This window comes from Hippopotamus amphibius, chromosome 2 (assembly GCF_030028045.1).
Source record: "Hippopotamus amphibius kiboko isolate mHipAmp2 chromosome 2, mHipAmp2.hap2, whole genome shotgun sequence".
Classification (NCBI taxonomy): domain Eukaryota; kingdom Metazoa; phylum Chordata; class Mammalia; order Artiodactyla; family Hippopotamidae; genus Hippopotamus; species Hippopotamus amphibius.
The window spans coordinates 106,255,581-106,267,387 of record NC_080187.1 but is presented as its reverse complement, the minus strand read 5'-3'; the positions used below and the strand labels follow the sequence as shown (position 1 = coordinate 106,267,387).

The 11,807-nt window shown below is 36.1% G+C and overlaps 1 pseudogene; it reads right to left on the bottom strand.

The window, feature by feature from the left end:
- Positions 1–8,802: 8,802 nt before the first annotated feature.
- LOC130846495 (GA-binding protein alpha chain-like) lies at positions 8,803–10,152 on the bottom strand (annotated as a pseudogene).
- Between the last annotated feature and the right edge of the window lie 1,655 nt (positions 10,153–11,807).

Here is an 11,807-nt window from a genome sequence, read left to right as displayed (position 1 = left end):
TGGAAACAGTATTAGAAAAAATTTTATCAAGGCACTTTAAAAAATAACTTGCACAGTGTTGGACCATGCCTTGTCTTTAAAATGTTTACTGTTAATTGATTGCCGACATTAAATATTAGATTAGGAGATTACATATGCATATGATTTTTTTCCCTCTTTCTTTTTTTTTAAACACTGACCTCATGCCCACATGGTTTGGTTAGATGAATGTGAGTAATTTTCAGTGGTTCCTACCTCTCCCCGTTCGTCCGTGGCATTGAGACTGTAACTGCCATTTGTCTCTATGCTAGTCCTGTTATTTTACTTATAATGCACTTATGATAAAAATGAATCTTTTATGTCTATCCAGCTTCTAAGTTTGCAATTTACAGGCATTTATTTGCCCCTCACATCCTGAAATTGGGGCAAAGTCAGTTGTCTCCTTTGGTTCCCTGAATAGTCTTCCGATAATTGCTTTGGTACTACCTTGCTCCGGAAGGTATACTGTTGCAAACTTCATGATGGCAAGGTAGTTTTTAAAAATGTTTCTGTTGTGTCCCAACACTGAGAATAATGCCCAGCATGTAATATACATTTAAATATTATTTATATAATGGATGACAAACTAGGATATGATGCCATTATTTACTGTGGTCTCTATTTCTAACTGATCTTCAAGGTCAATCAATTTTAGCTCTTGGAGATCTCTCAATCCAGCCACTTTTCTCCATCTTTACTTTCAGCCCAATCAAAATCACCACCTGTCTTAACAGGACTATGAAAAAGCCCCTTAACAGATCTTCCTGACTCAAGTCTGCTCTTCTCCACCCTATTCTTTGCAGGGCCCCCAGGATGTGCAAATCTGATCATTCCTCCTCCTTTGCCACCCTGCCCCTATTGCTCCTCAGGACAAGTCACAGGAGAGAAGCTACTGTACATAGTATATTATCTAGGGTGTTATTTGATAGATGGAGGAAAAATATTTCCTGATTCTTGATGGAGAAACCCTTTGGGAATCTGATTGACTATCAAAATTCTCATTTGATGCTGCCATCTTTACATGTAGGCTAACCAGCTTTCAAGAAAAGACAAAAACTGCTGGAGCTTTGTTTCTAGCAATGGATCATATTGGCTGGATGAAGTTGAATTAGTCTTCAGAGGGACCTGTTGACTCAACCCTGAAGCCTCAAAGACCGTGTCAAGATCACTAAGTCTCTTCTTCTTGATAGTTTCTTATGCGTTCACCTCCTTTTGCTGTCAGAGAAGTAACTTTGGGAGATGATAGACCCAAGGGAGACAGAGAGAAGGAGATCCCTTAGCAGCTGTGGTGAAAAGCTGCTTAAGTCTGCCTTGACCAAGGCAAGGAGATGGGGTGATTGTGGGGAACCACAGAGACAGCTGAGCACAAATCTCAGAGTGGAATGATGGATTTCTTAGCCCAGTCATATTTCTCTCTCTCTTTTCCTCTCAATTAGCATTGGAAGGTCAAGTGTTTAGAAATCAGGACTTTAATTCAAAATCCATGGAAAAAGAATCTTTCTACGAACTATTCATAAAAGTTTCTTCTCTGTGAGGAATTGCAGTTATAATTAATAATCCTTCCTTATTTGCTTCTGGGGGAACTCTAGGACCCTGAGGAATACGGGTCTTATGCACTGTGGGAATATCATCTTTGAAAAAGTTACCGTGGGAATATACAAAGAGTTCATCTGTATGCTACTGAAAAATACAATGTAAAGTTCTCTGTTGAAAGAAGACTAGACTTTTGCTATCTCACTGTAGGTTTGAGTATCACTGTGTCATGATTCAGTTGCCCCCTTCTCCTGTGTTATCTGCTTCCTTTCCCTCCCCTATTCCGTTATGCTGGCGACATAAATTCAAACAGGTGTAAGGTTAATAATTTTTATGTATGAGCCATTACATTATTTTTTTTTTTTGCATCCATTATTTTGGCCCAGATGGATCATGAATGATTAGGGGCCACAAGATTCAATTTATTTGTTGTTGGGAAATTTGAACCTATTACTCAGTCCTAGACTAGCTTGTGCAACTTGCTAACCTTTGCTCTATTCTCATTGTATGTGAAATTACTTTCTGGGCTAGGATAATGATTTATCTCTCCTCTTAATTGGGAAGTATATAAATTCATGAGAGAATTGTGCTAACATGTTTTTCTTTTACATGGAAAATAGCATTTTTGGAAAATATTTTATTGTAAAGAAAAACTAGATGTATTTTACATGCAGGTTCAAAACCAGTAAATTAAATATAAATGGAGGGCACAGGACTATAAACATAGAGGATTCTTGATGTAAATGTGCCTGGATAACACCTCTTTGGGTAGTAATTATGGGTGTCTAGATACATATATAAAAATATGGCCTTGTTCTAACTTGTTAGGTTCTCACATTGCACTCAGTACTAAAGTCTCCCAAACTTACTTCTGTCATCCCCTTATTGAGTTACTTTGAGTCGAGAAGAAGTATAATAAGCAGTGTGTTCACTCTAGGGAAACTGTATGATAGGTCTTTCTGCAATGATGGAAAAGTTCTATATCTGTCCAATATCCTATACGAGAACTAACACTTGAAATGTGGCTAGTTTGAGGAACTGAATTTTTTATTTTATTTAACTTTGAGTTTAATTTCAATAACCATATATGGTTGGTGATTACCATACTGAACAGTGCAGCTCTAGAAACTGTCTTTTCCCCCCATTTTATTGAGAAATAATTGACATACATCACTGTGTAAGTTTAAGGCATACAGCATGATGGTTTGATTTATATATGTTGTTCAATGATTACTATAATCAGTTCAGCTAACATCCATCACTTCATAAAAAGACAAGAAAGAAGAAAAGAAAAAAATTTATTGAGATTAGAACTCTTCGGATTGACTCTCAACTTTCTTTTATATCATACAGCAGCTCTAACTATACTAAACCTGTTGTACGCTATACCCTTGTGTTTACTTATCTTATAGCTAGAAGTTTATACCTTTTGGCCACCTTCCTCTAATTCCCCCACCTACCACCCTTCACCTCTGACAACTACAAATCTGATCTCTTTTTCTCTGAGGTGTTTTTGTTTTGTTATATTTTTTAAAGATTCCACATATAAGTAAGATCACACAGTATTTGTCTTTTTCTGTCGGGCTTATTTCATTTAGCATGCCCTCAAGTTTCATCCATGTTGTCGCAAATGATAGAATTTCCTCATTTTTTTATGGCTGAATGATATTCCATTGTGTGTGTGTGTGTGTGTGTGTGTATGTATGTACACATACACATACACACATACACGCATACACACATACATGCATACTACAACTTTGTTATCCATTCATCTGTCAATGTTTGCTTCGGTTGTTTCCATGTCTTGGCTATTTCAAATAGTTCTGCAATGAACATGTAGGTACAGATATCTTTTTGAGTTAGTGTTTTTGTTTCCTTTGAATATATTCCCAGAAGTGCAATTGCTAAATCATGTGTTAGTTCTATTTTTAATTTTTTGAGCATCTTCCATTCTCTTTTCCATGGTGGTTGTACAATGCCACCAGCAGTGTACTAGGGTTCCCTTTTCTCCACATCCTTACCAGCATTTGTTATCTCTTGTCTTTTTGATGATGGCCATTCTGACAGATGTGAGGTGATGTCTCATTGTAATTTCAATTTGCATTTCTCTAATGATTAGTGATGTTGAGCTTGTTTTCATGTACTTGTTGGCCTTTTGTGTGTCTTCTTCAGCAAAATGTCTACTCAGTTCTCTTGCCCATTTTTTAATTGGGTTTTTTGTTTTTTTGGCTATTGAATTGTATATATTCCTTTTATATTTTGGATATTAACCCATTATCAGATATATGGTTTATAAATATTTTTTCTATTCTGTAGATTGTCTTTTCACTTTGTTGATTGTTTCTTTTGCCATATAGAAGATTTTTAGTTTGATGTAGTCCCATTTGTTTATTTTCTATTTTGTAGGTTATGTTTTAGATGTCGTATCCAAAAAATCATTACCAACACCCAAGTTGAGGAGCTTTATTTCTGTCTTCTTCTAGGAGTTTCATGGTTTTAGGTCTTACATTTAAAACTTGAATCCATTCTGAGTTAATTTTTGTGAGTGGTGTAAGATAGGGGTCTAGTTTCATTTTTTCCCATGTGGATATCCAATTATCCCAGCAGCATTTTTTGAAGAGCCTGTCTTTTCTCCATTGAGTGTTCTTGGATCCCTTGTCAAATATTAATTGATAGAGGTGCTTGGGTTTATTTCTGGGCTCTTGATTCTGTTCCATTGGTCTATTTGTTTGTTTTTATGGCAATACCATACAGTTTCGATTCCTATAGCTCTGTAGTATAATGTGAAATCAGGAAGTGTTATGCTTCCTTCTTTGTTCATTCTCATGATTTCTTTGGCCATTGGGGGTCTTCTGTGGTACCATGTAAATTTTAGGAGTGTTCTACTTCTGTAAAAAAACATGCCAGTGGAATCTTGATAAAGATTACATTGAACCCATGATGGCTTTTGGTAGTACTGACATTTTTACAATATTGTTTCTTCTAAGTCATGGATGTGGGATATCTTTCCATTTATTTGTGTCAATTTTGATTTCTTTGTAGTTGTCAGAGTAAATATCTTTCATCTCATTGGATAAACTTACTCATAAGTACTTTATTGTATTTATGCTATTTTAAATGGGATTTATTTCTTTATTCTTCAGAAAATTTTTTGCTACTGACTTTTTGTATGCTAATTTTGTATCTTGCAACTTTCCTGAATTCATTGATTAGATCTAACAGTCTTTGGTTGATTCTTTAGGATTTTCTATGTATAAAATCATGTGATGCACAAATACAGACAATTTGACTTCCTAATCTCCATTTTTGATATCTTTTATTTCTTTACTTTCCTGAATGCTCTAGTTAGAACTTCCAGTGTTATGTTGAATAGGAGTGTTGGAACTGGACATCCTTGTCTTGTTCCTGATCTTAGAGGAGAAGATTTCAAGCTTTCACCATTGAGTATGATGTTGTGGGCTTGTCATACACAGCGTTTATTATGCTGAGGTATGTTCTTTCTATCCCTAATTTGTTAAGAGTTTTTTATCATGATGAATGCTGAATTTTGTCAGATGCTTTTCCTGTATATTGAGATGATCATATTATTCATTTCTTTCATTCTGGTAATGTGATATGTCATATTCATTGATTTGCTTATGTTGAACCATCTTTGCATCCCAGGGATAAATCCCACTTGATCATGATGAATAATCCTTTTAAAGTGCTGCTACATTTGGTTTGCTAGTATTTTATTAAGAATTTTTGCACCTATATTCATCAGAGGTATTGAACTGTAGTTTTCTAGTAATTTTTCTTTTCTGGCCTTGGTATAAGGATAGTGCTGGCATTGTAAAATGAGTTTGGGAGTGTTTACTTCTTTTCAATTTATTGGCAGAGTTTGGGAAGGATTGGTGTTAATTCTTCTTTAAATGTTTGGTAAATCCACCAGAAGAGCCTGGGATTTTTGTTGTTGTTGTTGGGAGAGTATTTTTCTCATAACTCTTGCAATCTTTTTTCTAGTAATTGGTTTATTTGGATTTCCCATTTCTTGTTTCAGTGTTGGTAAATTATATGTTTCTAAGAATTTTTCCATTTTCCATTCTAGATTGTTCAGTTTGTTGGCATATAGTTGTTCATCATAGCCTAAATGATCCTATGAATTTCTTTTTCTTTTAAGCTCTTTATTGGAATATAATTGCTTTACATTGTTATGCCAGTTTTTGCTGTACAACAAAGTGAATCAGCTGTATTTATACGTATATCACCATATCCCTTCCCTTCCATGACGCCTTCCCACCTTCCCTATCCCAGCCCTCTAAGTCATCACCAATCATCGAGTTGATCTCCTGGTGTTATGCAGCAGCTTCCCACTAGCTATCTACTTTACATTTGGTAGTGTGTATATGTCAAAGCTACTCTCTCACCTCATCTCGGCTTCCCCTTCATCCCCCCCCCCACCCCCCGTGTCCTCAAGTCTTTTCTCTACATCTGCATCTTTATTCTTGCTCTGTCACTGGGTTCATCAGTAATTTTTTTTTAGATTCCATATATATGCGTTACCATATGGTATTTGTTTTTCTCTTTCTGGCTTACTTAGCTCTGTATGGCAGTCTCTATGTCCATCCATTTCACTACAAGTAACTCAATTTCATTCCTTCTTATGGCTGAGTAATATTCCATTGTGTATATGTGCCACATCTTCTTTACCCATTCATCTGTTGATAAGCATTTAGGTTTCTTCCATGTCCTGGCTATTGTAAATAGTGCTGCAATGAACATTGTGGTACGTTTCTTTTGAGATTATGGTTTTCTTAGGGTATATGCCCAGGAGTGGGATTCCTGGGTCATATGGTAGTTCTACTTTTTAATTTTTTAAGGAACTTCCATACTGTTTTCCATAGTGGTTGTACCTATTTACATTCCCCCCAACAGTGCAGGAGAGTTCCCTTTTCTCCGCACCCTCTCCAGCATTTATTGTTTCTAGATTTTTTGATGATGGCATTCTGACTGGTGTGAGATGATACCTCATTGTGGCTTTGACTAGTATTTCTCTAATGATTAACGATGTTGAACATCTTTTTATGTGTTTATTAGCCATCTGCATGTCTTCTTAGGAGAAATGTCTATTTAGGTCTTCCACCCTTTTTGGTTTGGGTTATTTGCTTTTTTGGTATTAAGCTTCATAAGCTGCTTGTATAGTTTGGAGATTAATCCTTTGTCCATATAAATTTCTGTGGTAAGAGTTGTAATGTCTCTCTCTCTCTCTTTTTTAAATTTATTTTGACTTTTGTTATTTCTCTTTTTTCCTTGATTAGTCTAGCTAAAGTTTTGTCAGTTTTATTGTTTCAAAGAACCAACCCTTAGTTTGATTAATGTTTGCTATTATTTTTATGTTCTCTGTTTTATTTCTTTTTCTTTATGTTTTATTTATTTATTGGCTGCATTGTGTCTTCGTTGCTGCATGCAAGCTTTCTCTAGTCGTGGCAAGTGGGGGCTACTCTTCATTGTGGTGTGCAGGCTTCTCATTGCGGTGGCTTCTCTTTTTGCGGAGCACAGGCTCTAGGCATGCAGGCTTCAGTAGTTGTGGCACATGGGTTCGATAGTTGTGGCTCATGGGCTCTAGAGTACAGGCTCAGTAGTTGTGGTACATATGCTTAGTTGCTCTGTGGCATGTGGGATCGTCCCAGACCAGGGATCGAATCTGTGTCCCTTGCATCGGCAGGCAGATTCTTAACCACTGAGCCACCAGGGAAGTCCCTATTTCCTTTATTTCTGCTCTACTATTTATTTCCCATTTCTTCGATTTGGGCTCTTTTTCTAGTTCCTTAAGGCATAGGGTTAGGTTATTTATCTGGGATCTTTCTTGCTCCTTAATGTAGACATTTATTTCTATGAACTCCCCTCTTAAAACTGCTTTTGCTGCATCCCATAAATTCTAGTATGTTATGTTTTTATTTTTATTTGTCTAAAGAAGCTTTTAAATTTCCCATTTAATTTCTTTTTTGATTCATTGGTTGTTGTTAATTTCCATGGTTCATAAATTTTCCAGTGTTCCTGTTGTTATTGATTTCTAATTTCAGCCATTGTTGCCAGAAAAGATACTTGATATGATTTCAATCTTCTTGAATTTTCCAAGACTTGTTTTCAGGCCTTACATATAGTCTGTCCTAGAAAATGCTCCATATGTATTTGAAAAGAAAGTATATTCTGCTGTCATTTAATAGAATGTTCTGTTAGTCCGTGTGGTTTATAGTGTTGTCCAAATCTGCTTTTTCTTATTCTCTTTCTGGATGATCTATCCATAGTTGAAATGGGGTATTAAAGTTCCCAAATATTATTCCATTACTGTTTTTTTCCCCTTCTAGCTCTGTTAATTTTTGTTGTGTCTATTTAGGTGCTCCAATTTTGGGTACCTATTTACAGTTGTTATATCTTCTTGATGGTTTTATCCCTTTATTACTATGTAAAGACCTTCTTTGTGTCTTTTTCTCATTTTTAGTTTAAAGTCTTATTTTGTTTGGCATAAGTATAGTTACCCCTGCTTTTTTATTGGTTCCCATTTGCTTGAAATGACTTTTCCATCCCTTCACTCTGTGTATATGTGTCTTTAAGGCTAAAGTGATTCTCTTGTAAGTACCATAATCATTAGATCTTGGGTTTTTTTTTGTTTGTTTTTAATCCATTCAGCCAATGTGTTTTTTGATTAGAGAATTTAGTATATATATGTTTAAAGTAATTATTGATAGGTAAGAATTTACTATTCCCATTTTCTTATTTGTTTTATCATTATTTTGTAGGTTCAGTGTTCTTTGTTTCCTATCCTGCTGGGTTTTTATGTGTGTGTGTGTTTTGTTGTCTTTTGATAACAATATGCTTTGACTTCTTTACCATGTTCTTTTGTGTAATTGCTACTCGTTTTCCCTTGTGGTTACCATAAGGCTTATATAAAATATCTTAAAATTATAACACCCTATTTTAAGCTGATAACAATCTAACTTCAACAGAATTCCTAATCCTTTACACTTTTACTTCTCCTCCTCACATTTTAAGTTATTGCTTTTACAATTCACATATTTCTTATGTTGTATAACTAATAATAGATTATTGTAGGTTTTTTTTTACAAGAGTATGAAGTGTTTATAAAAAAATCATGCATCAGATTGTACAGTCTAGAAATAAAAGAAGATTCAAATTCAGTAAAAAAGGTAAGAGCAATACTTGCTCTAGCATTTAAGAAAGACCTTGAACTCCCGGAAGATCCTGGGCTTAATTATCCTTTTCTGTTTGCAGAGATGCAGTAGCCAGGGCTACTGCTGTGACTGGCTGGGCAATTCCGTGGAGCTGCATCTTGGCAAGTTTCTTCTGCTCACATTCTCTTCAACTCTACTGCACTGTATCCAGTAAGAGTCTTCAAGTCACAGACAAACTTGTATACAAATCTCTTGCCTTGAACTTTATAAATCATGTCCCCATCATAATAATACCTTAATGTATGGCTAAGTTTCTCATAGTTCATTGTAGGTTTATTTTTACATTGTCCCCATTTTTGTGCAACAAGTTCGGGCTGATTTAGCTTAAATTCTCCTTCATCACCAGCCCAAGAAATGCAGTCTTGAACATCCTTGTCAGTAAGAAGCTGAAGCAAAAACTGCCACAGTTGGATTTGGCCATTGTTTCCTGTTCTGTTCCCAGGCAAACTTCTGTCTTCTCCTGAAATCCTTGGAGCTCTTTGTACTTTAGCTGCCTTAGCACTACTATTTATAGCTTTAATGGCAGTTGGTGTAGCAGACTGCACTGATTCTGGAATAATCTGCACAAGTTGATCAATTGTAACTATCTCATTCATCTGTTGTTCTTGGCTTGCCAGTACATATTTTCGAAGTTCCAGATGACTCCAGAGAATTTCTCCCCGAGGAACCCACTGAAAAAAATCTTCTTGGTTGAGACTATAGAGTTCTCTTCTGGAAATATTCAGTGTAGTGAGATCTATATCGATCATGCTGAATTCCTTCATTACCCATACCACCCAATGCAGGACTTGGTCTGTGGACCACAGTATGAGATCATAGGGTATCCCAAGACATTCCTGCTCTTTCCTATAACCTTCCAGAGCAGCAGCCCATCTTGTCACTTGCTCTGAGGTTTCATCTGAAATGGTTGTAATGTGTTTTGTGCCATCAAGAGTTATCACTTGAGCTTCCTCAACAAGATGTGCTTCTGCTTCAGTGTGGTGGGCATCTGGATCAATAACTACTTCAACCATTTCTGCAGGTTTAACAATTTCCAGGATGTTTAGCTTTGGTTTAATTCCTTGGTAAGAAATTACCTGTACACTAAGCTGTACAGTTCCATCTGTCTTACTGCTTGGTCAGATAGACTTCGCTCTGGATCCAGCTGGATATCTTGCAGGCAAATTTCATGAGCATCCAAAGAACACTGTAGCCTTGGTTCTAGTAGTTTCTTTAAATTGCCTATTGGCTCATTGATGTCTATGGCCTGGCTTACACATTCAGCTGGAGTGTAGTTTTGTTCTACAATGCTTTCTTCTGTGCACTCTGGTTTCTCTGTTCCATCAATCTCAATTTCTATCAGCTCCTCTGCTTCTCTTTTTGTCATGGTCAAAGTATTTCAAAAGCTCAGTCCTGCAGCTAAAAAATCAACGTGGAAATTCCCTGGCTGTCCAGTGGTTAGAACTCTGCACTTCCATTGCAGGGGTTCCACCCCTAGTCCGGGAACTAAGGTCCCATGTGATAACAAGATTTCTGAGAGGCAAAAAGAGCAGGTCAAGTTGGGAGAAGGAAAGATGGCGCACTACATTCGTTTTCAAATTTTTGAACTAGAATTGTAAGTGAATTATGCATGACCATTACCAAATTATTGAATTTAACTTTGACAATTATTTTACCATTATCATTGAGTTTAAACTACATTTTTATATTTGTATGATGTTAATTAGCATCCTTTTACTATCACTCAAAGGACTTTCTTTGGCATTTTTTGTAAAGCAGGTCTAGTGGTGGTGAACTCCATCTACTTTTATTTGTTTAGGAAAGTCTATCCCTCCTTCATTCCTGAAGGACAGCTTTGCTGGTATAGACTTCTTGGTTGACAGTTTTTTCTTTCAACATTTTGAAATGTGTTCTCATTCTCTCCTGGCCTGAAATGTTTCTGTTGAAAAATCTGCCCATACGCTTATGAGGTTTCTCTTTTAAGTAACTTCTCTCTTTTCTCTTGCTGCTTTTAAAATTATTTTTTCTCTTTAACAATTTAATTATAGTATGGATTTTTATAGCCCTATCTAAGTTTCATAACTTTGGGGTCCTTTGGGCCTAACAGATCTGGATGTCCTCACAGATCAGGTTTAGGCAGTTTTCAGCCATTAATGGTTTAAATATACTTTCTGTCCCTTTCTCTTTCTCTTATCCTTCTAGAATTCCTATAATGCAAATTTCATTTATTTTCATTTAAATTTCCGATAAATATCATAGGCTTTTTACACTCTTCCATTCTTTTTTTTTCTTATTGCTCCTCTAACTGGATAATTCCTAATATTTTATCCTCCAGATCACTGATTCTTCCTTCTGCATGATCAGATCTGCTTTTGAAGTTCTCTATTGAATTCTTCAGTTCAGTTGTATTTTTCAACTCTAGGATTTCTGTTTGTCTGTTTTTGGATGGTTTCTATTGCTTTGTCAAACTTCTTGTTTTGTTCATACATTGTTTTCCTAATTTAGTTTAATTTTCTGTGTGTTCTTGTAGTTCACTAAAGTTCTTTCAGATGATTGTTCTGAATTCTTTGTCTGGCAGTTCATAAGTCTCCATTTATTTAAGATTAGTTATTAAAGCTTCATTAGTTTTCTTTGGTGGTATCATGTTTTACTGTTTTCTTTTGTGATCCTTGATTTCTTACATTGGTGTCTGTGCATTTGAGTAATCAGTCTTCTCTTCCAGGCTTTGCAGGCTTGCTTTGGTGGAAACAGTCCTTCACTTGTCAGCTCAGTTTGGGTTTCTGTTGGTAATGTCCTTAGGGAGGTGACACCTGCTATTATGGTCTATTTTTGGATAAGGAGGCAACTGCTTAAGCTCTAAGGACAGGGATGTGGGATGTTCCCTGAGTGAGAACAGTTGAATAGAACTGCTCACTTGGTTCCCAAGTGAGGCTGTAGGATGGGCTTTGTGGTTGCCTGGATTCTCTGGTCAGGCCTATGAATGGTTGGGACTGAGTACTTTATTTAGAAGTAGTGGGGCTATGAATTATCTTTCCTGCAGCA